Source organism: Papio anubis, chromosome 11, assembly GCF_008728515.1.
Source record: "Papio anubis isolate 15944 chromosome 11, Panubis1.0, whole genome shotgun sequence".
Taxonomy (NCBI): domain Eukaryota; kingdom Metazoa; phylum Chordata; class Mammalia; order Primates; family Cercopithecidae; genus Papio; species Papio anubis.
In genome coordinates this window covers 69,965,057-69,981,309 of record NC_044986.1, presented here as the reverse complement: position 1 = coordinate 69,981,309, position 16,253 = coordinate 69,965,057, and the positions used below count along the sequence as shown (strand labels likewise).

The window sequence follows — 16,253 nt, the reverse complement described above, 5'->3', positions numbered from 1 at the left end:
AGAGTGTTAGGATTACAGGCATGAGACACCGTGCCCAGCCAGTATCATCCTCTTCTTATCACACTCTCAGGATTAGGACATTTCCTAGGTATTCATTCCTACAATCTTGCCATGACTGTCTCTCGCACACATACAGCCCATCACCCCAACACACACATACATACTCTGTTGCCCACTCTAATAGGGATAATTTTAGAATTTCATATGTTCATTCAAAACAGTACCTGTCATGCTACAGGTACTGTGTTTTGGCTTTGGGGAGATTGAAAGGTGAATGAGACATGGTGTTTATTCTTAGGAAGGGAAATAATATTTATGTATATGGAGATACCTTTATTGCAAGGTATAATATGGAGTAAGAAACATGAGAGAGGCTTCTGGTGCTAAGGAAATAGAGTGAAAAGAGATCATTTTGTTAAATGATACTGAAAATATTCTGAGTGGGAATTTTATGAAACAGCACAGGGCACTCAAGATGGAAGGAGCAACAGGACGGGAAGTTTGGAGGCAGAAAAGCCTATGGGATATTTGAAGGTACCTTTGGGGATTAGTATAAATTAAATCTGGAAGGTAGACTGAGATAAGATTATAGGATTATTGTGGATTTTTGTAGATTTGAGTATGAATCCTGGGGCAGCCATCAAATTTTGTATCGCTGGGGAAGCTAAACTTCTCTAAGCCTTAGTTTCTTCATCTGTAAAATGGAGATAATACCAAGTACCCCAAATTAATATTGAAGTTAAACGAAAATGTTTGCAAAGTTGGAGAACTCACACATCCCAATTTCTTTCTTTCTTTTTTTTTTTTTTTTTTTTTTGAGACAGAGTCTCGCTGTTGCCCAGACTGGAATGCAGTGGTCCTATCCTGATTCACTGCGACCTTTGCCCCCGCCCACCCACCCGGCTCAAGTGATCCTCCCACCTCAGCCTCCCTAGTAGCTGGGACCACAAGTGCAAGCCACCACGCCCAGCCAATTTTTGTATTTTTTGTAGAGACAGGATTTTGTCATGTTGCCCAGGCTGTTTTTGAACTCCTGAGCTCAAGAGATCCACCCTCCTCAGCCTCCCAAAGTGCTGGGATTACAGACATGAGCCACTGTGCCCAGCCCCCAGTTCCAAAACCTATAATCATTATATACTTACCAGTTCAATATCCCTAATCTGAAAACCCAAAATGCTCCCGTGAGCATTTCCTTTGAGTGCTATGTCGGCACTCCAAAAGTTTCAGGTTTTGGAACATTTTGGATCTCGGTACTCAAAAAGCTTTAGATTTTGGAGTATTTTGAATTTCGGATTTTTGGATTAGGGATGTTTAACCTGTACAAAATAGTAGTAGTCAAGACAATGTGATACTGGCATAGAATAGACATATAGGTCAGTGCAATAGAATTGAGAATTGTCTTAGTCTGCTTGGGCTGCTGTAACAAAATACTGTAAACTGTGTGGCTTGTAAACATCAAATTTATTTTCCACATTTCTGGAAGCTGGAAAGTCCAAGATCAAGGCACTAGCAGATTTTCTGTCTGGGAAGGGCATGTTGTTACTGTGGAAGGGGTGACTGAGCTAACTCTTTCCTCTTTTACAAGGACCCTAATCCCACTCATGAGGGCTCTGCTCTCATGACCTAATCATTTCCCAAAGATCCAACCTCCTAAAGCCAGAGGTTAGGATTTCAACATGTAAATCTGTATATGTGTGTGTGTGTGTGTGGTGTATGTATGTGTATGTGTTGAGGTGGAGGAGGGTCACAAAACATTCAGACTGTAACAAGAATAGCAGGGCATAGTGGTTCATGCCTGTAGTCCCAGCACTTTGGGAGGTGGAGGCAAGCAGATTGTTTGAGCTCAGGAGCTTGAGACCAGTGTGGGCAACATCCTGAAACCCTGTCTCTAAAAAAAATACAAAAAAAAATTAGCTGGGCATGGTAACACATACCTGTAGTCCTAGCTACTTGAGGGGCTGAGGTGTGAGGATCGCTTAAGCCCAGGAGGTTGAGGCTGCAGTGAGCCAAGATTGCGCCACTGCACTCCAGCCTGGGTGAAAAGTGAGAACCTGTCTCAAAAAGAAAAGAAAAGAAAAAAAACCTTAACATTTATGGTCAATTGCTTCTTGACAAGGGTACATAAGCAATTAATTGGGAAAAGAACAGACTTTTCAACAAATAGTGCTCGGACAACTGGATATCCATGTGCAGAAGAATAAAATTACACCCTCACCTCACACGATATACAAAGATTAACTCAAAATGGTTCAAATACCTAAAACAAACTCTTCAAAGAAAATAAAGGGTAAAATCTTCATGAACTTACATTGGGCAATGTTTTCTTAGATGTGACACCAAAAGCACAAGCAACCAAAATAAAAATAAATAAATTAGACTATCAAAATTTAAAATTTTGGGCCAGATGTGGTGGCTCACACCTGAAATCCCAACATTTTAGGAGGCAAAGACGGGAGGACTGCTTAAGCCCAGAAGTTCAAGATGAGCCTAAGCAACATAGACCTATCTCTACAAAAAAGAAAAAATTAGCTGGGCATGGTGGCGCACGCCTGTAGTCACAGTACTTGGGAGGCTGAGATGGAAAGATCACTTGAGCCCAGGAGGCTGCAGTGAGCCATGATCACACTCCGGCCTGGGTGACAGAGCGAGATCCTGTCCCCCCCCCCCAAAAAAAAGTGTAAAGAATGAGAGAAAATATTCACAAATTGTATGTCTGATAAGGGACCTACAACTTAAAAGGACAGATAACCCAATTAAAAAATGGGCAAAGGATCTGAACATACATTTCCCCAAAAAAGATGTACAAATGGCTAATAAGTACATAAAAAGATGCTCAACATCATCAATCATTAAGGAATACAAATTAAAATTACAATGAGATACCACTTCCTACCCACTACGGTGGCTATGATTAAAAAAAAAAAAGAGGTAGTAACAAGTGTTGATGAGGATCTGAAGAAATTGTAACCTTCATAACAGTGCTGGTGGGAATGTATGATGCAGCCAATTTGGAAAACAACAGTCTGGCAGTTCCTCAAACAGTTAAACATTGAGGGCCAGGTAATGATGACTCACGCCTGTAATCCCAGCACTTTGGGAGGCTGAGCTAGGAGTATTGCTTAAAGCCAGGAGTTTGAGACCAGCCTGGGCAATGAGTCAAGACCCTGCCCCTTAAAAATAAATAAATAAATAAATAAAAGTTAAAAATTGACTTACCATTTGACCCAGCAGTTTTGCTCATAGGTTTGTACCCATGAGAAATGAAATCATATGTATATAAATATTCATAGCAGCGTTATTCATGATAGCCAAAAGATGAAAACAACCAAAATATCCATCAGCTTATGAATGGATAAGCAAAATGTGGTAAATCCTTACAAGGAAATAGTATTTGACCATAAAAGTAATGAAATACTGATTCATGCTACAATATGAAAGCCAGTTACAAAAGACTACATTCTGTACAAGTGCATTTATGTGAAATGTTCAGAATAGACAAGTCTATGGAGACAAAGTAGATTAGTGGCTGCATGTGGAGGGGGAGTATAGGGGTATTGGGGGTGATGGGTAAAGGGTATGGGATATAACCATTCTAAAATTGATTGTGGTGATAGATGCACAACTCTGAATGTACTAAGAATCATTGAATTGTACACATATGGGTGAATTATATTTCAGTAAAGCTGTTACCAAATTTTTTTAATCTTAGAGAATGTAAAAAATAAGGATATTTAAATCCTTAACACAGTACCTAGCAAATAGTATGTCCTTAGTAGCTATTATTTGATAAATACCATTTTGAATTTTGCTCAGTAACATAGATTGAACTAGCAGTAGTGTGTAAGATGGTTTGGTAATGGAAAATCCAGTTAGGACACTACTGTCATGGTTCAGACAAGAGATAATGTAGGTGTCAGCTAAGATTATATCAGTAGGTATAGAGAGCAAGAGGTAATTTTTAACTACAAGTAAAGTAAATAAGTAGTGACATTTTGCAGGTAGAACATGAAAGTAAAATCTATAGGATTTGTTTGCTGATTGTGATGGATGAAGGGTGATGTATCTGTCAGCCAGAATATAATTAGAAACTACACAGTAACAGGTGGCACAAAAACATCCAATTTAGTAGAATGGTGGTGATAGTACATAAAAGTCCAAATGCCTAGCTTATTGTCAAATGCTGATTCTAAGATGGCTTCTGCCCTTAATAGGAGACTGACAAAAGCAAGGACAATATAATGGAGTTATATTTTCTAAAGTCAGCATATGAAATGAAAAAAATATTTTCAAAACTACCTTTGAAAATCCTTTAGGGTAACACATGGGTTCTCTCAGTAGATCTATCAGAGCCAGTTTTTTCCAGTGTTGGAAATAAATCTATATTTGGCTGATCACCAGATGAAGTAGTTGGCTTGGGTTTTGGAGACCCTATTGTAGTCAATCAGACAATTATTTATCAAACACTCACTACTAGGCTCTAAAGATATCCCTGTTCTCAAGGAGCTTACATTCTAGTTGGGGACAAAAACAATAAACACAGAATTTCAGATGCTTTTAAGTGGTATAAGGAAAATTAAATAATGAGCATAGCTGGTAGTGGTGGTTGTGCTGGTGGCAGCTACTAATGTTCAGGAAGTACCTCTCTGAGGAGATGACATTTTTTGTTGGTTTGACACAGGGTCGGGCTCTGTCACCCAGGCTGGAGTGTAGTAGTGAGATCTTGGCTTACTATAGCCTCTGCCTCCTGGGTTCAAGTGATTCTCCCCTGTGAGCCTCCTACATAGATGGGATTACAAGTGCACACTACTATGCCTAATTTTTATATTTTTTGTAGAGATGGGGTCTCACCATGTTGCCCAGGCTGGTCTCCAACTCCTGGGTTTAAGTGATCTGACTGCCTTGGGACTCCCAAAGTGCTAGGATTACAGGCATGAGCCACTTCGTCCAGCCAGGAGACATTTGAGATGACACCATGGAGAACATTCCCAGTAGAAGCAATAGCAAGTGCAAAGGTCCTGAGAATCTCTGTTGCATTTGGTCACAAGCTTGGTATGTTTGGACCAAAGACCACTGTGTTCAGAAGTTAGTAATTAAGGAAAGTGAAGGCCAGGCATGGTGGCTCACGCCTGTAATCCCAGCACTTTGGGAGGCCGAGGCGGGTGGATCACAAGGTCAGGAGATCGAGACCATCCTGGCTAACACGGTGAAACCCCGTCTCTACTAAAAATACAAAAAATTAGCCGGGCGTGGTGGCAGATGCCTGTAGTCCCAGCTACTGGGGAGGCTGAGGCAGGAGAATGGTGTTAACCTGGGAGGCGGAGCTTGCAGTAAACTGAGATTGTGCCACTGTACTCCTTCCAGCCTAGGCGACAGAGCAAGACTCTGTCTCAAAAAAAAAAAAAAAATTAGCCCAGCGTGGTGGTGGACGCCTGTAATCCCGGCTACTTGGGAGGCTGAGGCAGGAGAATTGCTTGAACCTGGGAGGCAGAGGTTGCTATGAGGTGAGATCGTGCCATTGTACTCCAGCCTGGGCAACAGAATGAGACTCTGTCTCAAAAAACCGAAAACAAACAAACAAAAAACCAGACTGACACAGTGGGATGTTCACATTAGAAGCATGATGCCTCTTATTTCACATGAACTCTGGGACATACAATGGCCTTCAGAGATGTTGACCCAGGCATGGTGGCTCATGCCTGTAATACACCCAGCACTTTGGGAGACTGAGGCAGGTGGATCGCTTGAGGCCAGGAGTTTGAGACCAGCCTGGCCAACATGGCGAAACCCCATCTGTACTAAAAATACAAAAAATTAGCTGGGCGTGGTGACATGCCTACCAGCTACACGGGAGGCTGAGGCATGAGAATTGCTTGAACCCAGGAGGCAGAGGTTGCGGTAAGCCTAGATCGCACCACAGCACTCCAGCCTGGGTGACAGAGCAAGACACTGTCTCCAAAAAATTAAAAAATTTAAAAAGGTCCAGTTGACTCCAAAAAAGATCAGGAAGAGTTTATTGGAGCAAGAGGGAGATGAGCAACCTTGGAAACAAGTCTAATTAGATGAATAATTGTTAAAAGCTGAGCAGTGCTTTCTTTTTTTTTTTTTCTTTTTTTTTTTTTTTTTGAGACGGAGTCTCGCTCTGTAGCCCAGGCTAGAGTGCAGTGGCCGGATCTCAGCTCACTGCAAGCTCCGCCTCCCGGGTTCACGCCATTCTCCGGCCTCAGCCTCCCGAGTAGCTGGGACTACAGGCGTCCGCCACCTCGCCCGGCTAGTTTTTTGTATTTCTTAGTAGAGACGGGGTATCACCGTGTTAGCCAGGATGGTCTCGATCTCCTGACCTCGTGATCCACCCGTCTCGGCCTCCCAAAGTGCTGGGATTACAGGCTTGAGCCACCGCGCCCGGCCGAGCAGTGCTTTCTAAGCAGAGGTTGCAGGAGGGAAGGGTCTCCGATCCTGGAACGCCTTTTATGCTAGGAAGAAAGGATGAATTGAAAGGATGAAATGGCAAATGTCATGGTAGACTATTGGACTATTCCTGCAGCTCAGGAAAGTGGACTAGAAATAACAGGTTTGGCAAATACCCTGTTATTGTGGTAATTAAGGCAGAGGGAGGGTTTGGAATGAGCTCACAAAGGGAACTCTGTAGAATGAACAGAGTAGGCTTCTCAGGCAATGCTTAAATCCTGGAGGTCTCTGGGGTAGGTAGGACAGAAAGTCCTGTTATTTTCCAGGTAGACAGACTTGGGCGCCAGGGAATTAATGCTGGTCACCCAGAGAGTTGTGCAGTTTTGTCTACCATTGTTAAATCAGGCAGTGACCTTCCTCAAATACTTTTCACTCCACACACTTATTTGGAAGCCATGTATATTTTGCTTGCTCTTCCCATTTAAAATCGTAGTCCACTCTATTCCACCCCCATGAGGAAGCTTTTGGGTAGAAAAGTGTATAGAGGAATAAGTTGATGTGCATCAGATGTGCAAACTTTAGTGTGCATCAAAACCACCTGGAGGACTTGTTAAAACAGATTGCTGGGCACCATCCCGGGAGTTTGATTCAGTAGATCTAAGGTGGAGTTCAATAATCTGCATTACTAACACGTTTCCAGTATTATGATGATGCTGTTCCAGGGACCACACCCAGAAACTACCTTTTACCACTCTAAAAGGTAGCTGATTGGTTTTTGCTCTGTAATATAAATTCCTTAACGAGTTTAAAATATTGATCTGAGCCCTTGTAATTGCCTCGAATGTTTAATGCTAATGTGTGTTTAATGCTCAAGCCCACGAGGGGAGCCTACAACCACCTAACAACTCCCTTCGGGAGTGATTTTGATTAGTTCATCTACAGTTCCAACTAAGATTTCCCACAAATATTACTTTCACAGGAGGCTGACAAAAAACGCTGTGTTTGTCCCCAGAAAATACCTGGAGAACGGCATTTCAAAGGCGGAGAGGCTGCACCAGCCTCCCTGTCTCAGCCCTTCTCTACTGCCCACCACTGAAGGGGCCCCGGATACCCCCAGGACTGCTGCAACTTCCTAGGTGACTTGAGGCAGCCTTAAAAGGGATTGGCTCAGGGTCCTTGCGACAGATAAATGTGATTAAAAATCCACTGGGCCACACGAAGGGAGAGTCTTTCTCTCAGGTGGAGCCTAGGGGCGGGACTCAGGGACAGCCCGCTCCCTGCACCGCCCCCTCCGGCTTCGGGGGCGTTCCCGGCTGCAGCAGCGATCCTAACGGGCTCGCGAGACGCCCCGCCTTCCCTGGGCCCGCCCCCGGCTCCATCTTGCGGGCGACCGCGTTGGGCTGTGACGCTGCTGCCGGGGTCAGGTGAGGAGCGGCGCCCCCTCCCCTTCCCACCTTGTCCGCCTCGGTGGTCTTGCCCTCGGCCTGCTCTGGGCGCCGCTGTCCCGGAGCTGGTGGGGCGCGTCTGAAGGGCCGTGTGGGCCTCCCGGGTGGCGGCGACCCGGTGTGCGCCTCTCGGAGCCGGGCTGCCGGCCAGGGTGTGTTGGGGTGGCGTGGGTGAGGCGGCCGGCGCGGCTTACGGGAAGCCCTTCGGTCCGTTTGGAAATCCCAGGGACCAGTGGCGCCCCGCCCTCGGTCAGGTGGAGGGGCTGAGGCCGGAGCGTGGCCCAGCCGCCTTGCGGGAGGCTGAGTAGGGAAACGCACGGGCAGTGCTGAAAGCCATCTGGCTGGTGGTGGCTGTACTTTCCGGTGACACAGCGAATTTAGGGAAACTTGGGAAATTTTTACTGTGCTTAGTGAAGCGTAGGACAGAATGCGCCAGGCCAAGGTTTTACACTGGTTCTCGTTTACAGTTCTTGGAAGCTCTTCTAGGATAGCAGTCCATATTTAATTCCTGTTCCCCGACCAGCAGCAAATGTGTGTTGAAATTAGCTCGTCCTGGCCGGGCGCGGTGGCTCAAGCCTGTAATCCCAGCACTTTGGGAGGCCGAGACGGGCAGATCACGAGGTCAGGAGATCAAGACCATCCGGGCTAACACGGTGAAACCCCGTCTCTACTAAAAATACAAAAAATTAGCCGGGCGTGGTGGCGGGCGCCTGTAGTCCCAGCTACTCGGGAGGCTGAGGCAGGAGAATGGCGTAAACCCGGGAGGCGGAGCTTGCAGTGAGCTGAGATCCGGCCACTGTACTCCAGCCTGGGTGACAGAGCGAGACTCCGTCTCAAAAAAAAAAAAAAAAAAAAAAAAAGAAATTAGCTCGTCCTGTGCAAAAACTGCCCAAGGAAACCAAGGTGCAGAGGTAGATGGCTGATGTCCACCCTAAAGTGACAGACATGACGCTGTTATCTTCCGGCTGCCGTAAATGCCATAATTTTTGCCAGCTGATAGCCAGCTAATCTGCTAAATGTGTCCGAATTAGATGATGTGAGTGTAATGAGTTACCTTCCAGGCAAGGAAAGAGTTTCAAGCCCTAAATAGGTAGAAGAGATAATTTTGGACACTGCAAACTTTCAGTCCTCACTGATGGGTGACTACCTACCTGTCCGTGCAGAGGACTAGCCATGCCTCCACGTTCTTTCTCCAAATCGCTGACTGATTTAAATGATCCTACCAGACCTAGAGGCCGGTTTTGCAAAATTGTATTCGCTGTTGCGCGTTATCTTCAGTCACCCTTCCTGTTTCGTGTATTTTTTCCCCCCATAAATTTGCAACAGCTGCCTCTTGGTTTCCTGGGCTTCATGCCATCTGTGAGAAACGGTGAGACCCAGCCCTCTTACTGACTGACTCACTGGGTGGAGATGGTTTGGAAAACCAAAAATGATTTTCTAGCCTTTTAAAAGTGGTTGCTAACAGCAGAGAATGTTTAAAAAAAAAAAAAAAAAAAAAAAAAAAAAAAAAAAAAGGCCGAGTGCGATGGCTCATGCCTGTAATCCCAGCACTTTGGGAGTCCGAGGCGGGAGGATCACGAGGTCAGGAGGAGTTCGAGACCAGCTTGACCAACACGGTGAAACCCTGTCTCTACTTAAAAATACAAAAATTAGCTGGGCGTGGTGGTGCGCGCCTGTAATGGCAGCCACTCTGGAGGCTGAGGCAGGAGAGTCACTTGAACCCCGGAGGCGGAGGTTGCAATGAGCTGAGATCGCCACTGCACTGCAGCCTGATCGGCAGAGAGACTGTCCCCCCCCAAAAAAAAACAAAAAACAAGGCCGGGCGCAGTGGCTCACGCCTGTAATTCCAGCACTTTGGGAGGCCGAGGCGGGTGGATCACGAGGTCAGGATATCAAGACCATCCCGGTTAACAGGGGGAAATCCCGTCTCTACTAAAAATACAAAAAATTTGCCGGGCGTGGTGGTAGGCGCCTGTAGTCCCAGCTACTCAGGAGGCTGAGGGAGGAGAATGGCATGAACCCGGGAGGCGGAAGTTGCAGTAAGCCGTGATTGTGCCACTGCATACCAACCTGGGCGACAGAGTGAGACTCCCTCTCAAAAAAACAAAAAACAAAAACTCTGTTCATTTGGGCAAAGTTGAGAACTTTTTTGAGTCACTCTGGGCGTTATTTAGCTTTTTACAAAAACGTTTAAAATCTGCCTCTTGAATAAATGATATATGAACAATTCTAAGGGCTAAAGTACATTGAAAAGTCAGTCTTTGCCGGTGCAGTGACTGACGCCTGTAATCTCAGCACTTTGGGAGGCCGAGGCAGGCAGATCAGGAGATCAGGAGATCGAGACCATCCTGGCTAACACGGTGCTAGCCCGTCTCTACTAAAAATACAAAAATTAGCCGGGCTTGGTGGCACGCGCCTGTAGTCCCAGCTACTCAGGAGGCTGAGGCAGAAGAATCTCTTGAACCCAGGAGGTGGAGGTTGCAGTGAACTGAGATCGCACCACTGCACTCCAGCCTGGCAACAGAGTGAGACTCCATTTCAAAAAAAAAAAAAAAAAAGAGTGAAAGAGAAAAGTAAATAGTCTTCTCCATTGTGTCCCAGTTCTTCATGCAGGAGACAGTCACTGTTTTCTACTTCCTTGAGTGTCCTTTCAGGGATATTCTATAGGTCCAAATCAGTACATTTTTTACACATATGGCTGCACACTATGCAGTTTTTCCCTTTGCCTTTTTTTTTTTCATTGATATGTGTTACAGATGGTTTCATATATGGGTAAAAAAAACAAAAAAGCTGCCTCATTTTTAATAACCACATAACACCTCCTTGTATGGCTATCCATAATCTGTTTCACCTGTCCCTCCTTTTTAAAAATTTCAGCAGTGGCCCGGCACAGTGACTCACGCCTGTAATTCCAGCATTTTGGGAAGCCGAGGTGGGTGGATCACCTGAGGTCAGGAGTTCGAGACCAACCTGGCCAACAGGGTGAAACCGTGTCTCTACTAAAAATACAAAATTTAGCCGGGTGTGGTGGCACGTGCTTGTAATCCCAGCTACTTGGGAAGCCGAGACAGGAGAATCGCTTGAACCTGGGAGGTGGAGGTTGCATTGAATGGAGATCACACCACTGCACTCCAGCCTGGATGATAGAGCAAGACTCCATCTCCAAAAAAAATAAAAGATAAAATTTCAGCAGCTTTTGGAGTACAAGTGGTGTTTTGTTACATGGATGAATTATATGGTGGTGAATTCTGAGATTTTAGTCACCCAAGTAATGTACATTGTACCTAATGTGTAGTTTTTATTCCTAGCCCCCTTTCACCCACCCCTTTCTGAGTCTCTAAAGTCCATTATAACACTTCATACCTATGCCTTTGCATACTCATAGCTTAACTTCCACCTATAATGTGAGAACATACGGCTTTTGGTTTTCCACCCCTGTGTTACTTCACCTAGAAAAATTGCCTCCAGCTTAATCCAAGCTGCTGCAAAAGACATTATTTTGTTCCTTTTAATGGCTGAGTAGTATTCCATGGTTTATGTATACCACATTTTCTTTATCCACTCAGTTGATGGGCACTTAGGTTGATTCCACATCTTTGCAGTTGTGAATTGTGCCGCTATAAATATACATGTGCAAAAGTCTTTTTCATATAATGACTTCCTTTCCTTTGGGTAGATACCCAGCAATGGAATTTCTGGGTGAAAAGGTAGATCTATTTTTAGCTCTTTAAGGAGTCTCCATACTGTTTTCTGTAGAGGCTGTATAGCAGTGTAATAAGTGGTCCCTTTTCCCCACATCCACACCAACATCTATTGTGTTTTGACTTTTTTTTTTTTTTTTTGAGACTGAGTCTTGCTCTTATTGCCCAGGCTGGAGTGCAGTGGTGCCATCTCGGCTCACCCCAACCTTTGCCTCCCGGATTCAAGCAATTCTTCTAACTCATCCTCCTGAGTAGCTGGGATTACAGGCATGTGCCACCATGCCCAGCTAATTTTGTATTTTTAGTAGAGACAGGTTTCTCCATGCCGTTCAGGCTAGTCTTAAACTCCTGACCTCTTCAGGTGATCTGCCCACCTCGGCCTCACAAAGTGCTGGGATTACACATGTGGACTACCGCGCCAGGCCCTTTTTTTGGCTTTTTAATAATGACCATTCCTGTAGAAGCAAGGTGGTATCTCATTGTGGTTAATTTGCATTTCCCTGATGATTAATGATGTTGAACATTTATTTCATGTTTGTTGGCCGTTTGTATATCTTCTTTTGAGAAATGTCTATTCATGTCCTTTGCTCAGTTTTTAATGCAATTGTTTTTTTTCTTTTGATTTCAGTTCCTTGTAGATTCTGGATACTAGTCCTTTGTTGGATGCATAATTTACAAATATTTTCTCCCATTCTGTTGGTGGTCTGTTTACTCTGTTTATTTCTTTTGCTGTGCAGAAGCTTTTTAGTTTAATTAGGTCCCATCTATTTATTTTTGTTTTTGCTGCATTTGCTTTTGGGGTCTTAGTCATGAATTCTTTGCCTAGGCCAGTGTTTAGAAGACTGTTTCCAATGTTCTAGAATTTTTATAGTTTCAGGTCTTATATTTAAATCTTTTATCAACTTGAGTTGATTTTTGTATAGGGTGATAGATAGGGATCCAGTTTCATCTTCATGTGGCTTGCCAGTTTTCCCAGCATCATTTATTAAATAGGGTGTCCATTCCCCAACTTTTGTTTTTGTGTGCTTTGTCAAAGAGCAGTTGGCTGTATGTATTTGGCTTTATTTCTGGGTTCTCTATTTTGTTCCATTGGTCTATGTGCCTACTTTTATACCAGTACCATGCTGTTCTGGTAGCTATAGGCTTGTAGTGTATTTGAAGTCTGGTAATGTGAGGTCTCCAAATTTGTCTTTTTGCTTGGGATTGCTTTGGCTATTCAGGCTCGTTTTCGTTCCATATAAATGCTAGGATTGTTTTTTCTACTTCTGTGAAAAATGATCTTGGTATTTTGATGGGAATTGCATTGAATCTGTAGATTGCTTTGGGCAGTATAGTCATTTTCACAATATTGATTCTTCCAATCCGTGAGCACGGGATGAGTTTCCATTTGTTTGTGTCATCTATGATTTCTTTCAGCAGTATTTTGTAGTTCTCCTTGTAGAGATCTGTCATCTCCTTGGTTAAGCATATTCCTAGGTATTCTATTTATATTTTATTTTTGCAGCTGTTGTAAAAGGGATTGAGTTCTTGATTTGATTCTCAGCTTGGACGTTTTTGGTATCTAGCAGTGTTACTGATTTGTGTACATTGATTTTGTAACCTGAGACTTTACTGATTTCATTTATCAAATCTAAGAGTCTGTTGGAGTCTTTAGGATTTCCTTGGTATATAGTCATAACATCTGCAAACAGTGATAGTTTGATTTCCTCTTTTCCAATTTGGATGCACTTTATTGCTTTCTCTTGCTTTCCCTCTAATAGGAGTGGTGAAAGTGGACGTCCTTGTCTTGTTCCTGTTCTTAGGGGGAATGCTTTCAACTTTTCCCCATTCAGTATGATGTTGGCTTTGTCATTGTATATGGCTTTTATTATTTTGAGTTAGGTCCTTTCTATACCTCGTTTGTTGAGAGTTTTTTTATTGTAAAGGGGTGCTGGATTTTGTTGAATGCTTTTTCTGCATCTATTGAGATGATCATATGGTTTTTGTTTTTAATTATGTTTATGTGATACATCGCATTTATTGACTTGTATATGTTAAATCATTCCTGCATCCCTGGGATGACACCTGTCCCTTGTTGATGGACGTTCAGGTGGTTTTTAACCTTTTCCTATTACAAAAATACTGCAATGAATAGCCTTGTACGTATATAATTTTGTCCTTGTGCAAGTATTTCTATAAGGTACATTCCTGGAAATGGAATTGCATTCTAGTCTTTTATATAATTGTTTTTCAAAATGTACCAAAATTCACTTTCTTAAAATTGCTTTAATTTTTATTATATACAGATAATCTTTGCCTTATTTTCATTTTTGTTGACATAATTCCTTCAGGCTCTCAAAGGTAAGATTTAGGATAGTAGCTAAAGAATTTAGATATAGGTTTTGTCACTGGAACAATTTCTTGAGACTTAGAAATTTAAATTGCTTATGAAGTCTTTGGTACTATAACTGCTTATTGCCTTTCAGATTACTATTAATTTATCTCATAAATTAATTTCAGATTTTTTTTCCTTTATTTTGACCCTGACCCTTTTGTCCTTTGTCTATCTACTTTTCTTTTCTTTTTCTTTTTCCTTGTTTTGTCTTGTCCTTTCCTTTCCCTTACCTTTCCCCTTCCCCCTTCCCTCCCCTCCCAGAGTTTTGGGATTATAGGTGTGAGCCACTGTGCCCAGCCTATCTGACCATTCTTTTTTTTTTTTTTTTTTTTTTTGAGACAGAGTCTCGCTCTGGGGCCCGGGCTGGAGTGCAGTGGCCGGATCTCAGCTCACTGCAAGCTCCGCCTCCCGGGTTTACGCCATTCTCCTGCCTCAGCCTCCCAAGTAACTGGGACTACAGGCGCCCGCCATCTCGCCCGGCTAGTTTTTTGTATTTTTTAGTAGAGACGGGGTTTCACCGTGTTCGCCAGGATGGTCTCGATCTCCTGACCTCGTGATCCACCCGTCTCGGCCTCCCAAAGTGCTGGGATTACAGGCTTGAGCCACTGCGCCCAGCCTATCTGACCATTCTTTAGAGCTTTTGCCTCTCCTTTACTCTTTATACAAACCAGGCTTAGAAAAGAAAAAAGCAAAAAACAATTAGCCTGTCCCTGTTTTTATATCCAGCCCTTTGGGATCCCAAATGACAATTTAGAATTGACTGGGTCAGTTTTTGTATCATTTTATGTTTCTTATTGACTTACAGCCTTGATTCAATCTATGTCCATTTATTCTCAATTCAGCACATTTTTAGCTTCTATCCTGTGTTCCTGTCATAAGAGACACTATATTATCTCATTTTCCTATACTGTGTACTCAAAAGGCTGAATACTTATTCTCAATCTTTCTATCAGCACCTAGGACAGTGCTTATTACACAGTGGACGTTCATAAACGTTGACTTGAGTTGGGTTTATTTGGCATCTTGGTATAAAAGAAATATGAATCATTTATAGCTATATTGATGAGAAGTGCCAAAACATATATTTACAAATTGAGAAAATTAGGTGTAGATCCAGAAATCCCGAAGTATTCTGGTATCAGAGTGTGAATCACAGACCTGCAGAAGCCATATCACCTGAAAGCTTTAGAAATGCAGAATCTCAGGCCCCATCCTGGAGCTACGGAATTAAAGTCTCTATTTTAACAAGATCCCTAGGGATTCATATATACATTAAAGTTTGAGGCCAGGCGCGGTAGCTCACGCCTGTAATCCCAGCACTTTGGGAGGCTGACGCAGGCAGATCACTTGCGGTCAGGAGTTTGTGACCAGCCTGGCCAACATAGTGAAACCCTGTCTCCACTAAAAATACAAAAATTAAGCAGGTGTGGTGGTGTGCACCTGTAGTCTCAGTTACTTGGGATGCTGAAGGAGGAGAATCGCTTGAACCCAGGAGGCGAGGCTGCAGTGATCCGAGATTGTGCCACTGCATTCCAGCCTGGGCAATAGAACAAAACTGTCTCAAAAAGAAAACATTGGGAAACACTATTTTAGTCAACCTCGTTGTTCAAAGAAGGAAGAGAGAAGACTTGAGCTAGATAGGAGGGGTGAGTAAGCCCAGGGTTGAGGGCCAAGTCCGTTAATGATAAGAATGGCTTAAGCAAAGGAATGCTGGGAATAGTTCAAGTGTTAGAGATTTTGCATTGACACGGGTTAGGTGTTGGTAAGAAATGAATTAAATAGATAAATAGAGGCTGGATGCGGTGGCTCATGCCTGTAATCCTAGCACTTTGGGAGGCTGAGGCGGGTGGATCTCTTGAACCCAGGAGTTCAAGATCAGCCTGGGCAGCATGGTGAAACCCCGTCTTTACTAAAAATACAAAAAATTAGCCAGGTATGGTGATGTGCACCTGTAGTCTCAGCTCTTTGGAAGACTGAGATAAGAGGATCATCTGAGTCCAGGAAATCAAGGCTGCAGTGAGCTAATGTCGCGCTACTATACTCCAGCCTGGGCAATAGAGCAAGAAACCATCTCAAAAATATATATATAATAGGCTGGGCGCGGTGGCTCAAGCCTGTAATCCCAGCACTTTGGGAGGCCGAGACGGGCGGATCACAAGGTCACGAGATCGAGACCATCCTGGCTAACCCGGTGAAACCCCGTCTCTACTAAAAAATACAAAAAACTAGCCGGGCGAGGTGGCGGGCGCCTGTAGTCCCAGCTACTCGGGAGGCTGAGGCAGGAGAATGGCGTGAACCCGAAAGGCGGAGCTTGCAGTGAGCTGAGAT

General features: G+C 43.7%; 1 protein-coding gene across 4 annotated transcripts in view; it reads left to right on the top strand.

Moving 5' to 3' along the window:
• The first annotated feature begins 6,633 nt into the window (after positions 1–6,633).
• Positions 6,634–16,253, top strand: part of ANXA7 (annexin A7) — a 41,147-nt gene continuing 31,527 nt past the window's right edge. For all 4 annotated transcript variants that reach the window (XM_009214699.4, XM_009214698.4, XM_003903771.5 and 1 more), the window contains exon 1: positions 6,634–7,829. The gene's annotated coding sequence lies outside the window, so the exon portion shown is untranslated. The remainder of the gene's footprint in view (positions 7,830–16,253) is intronic.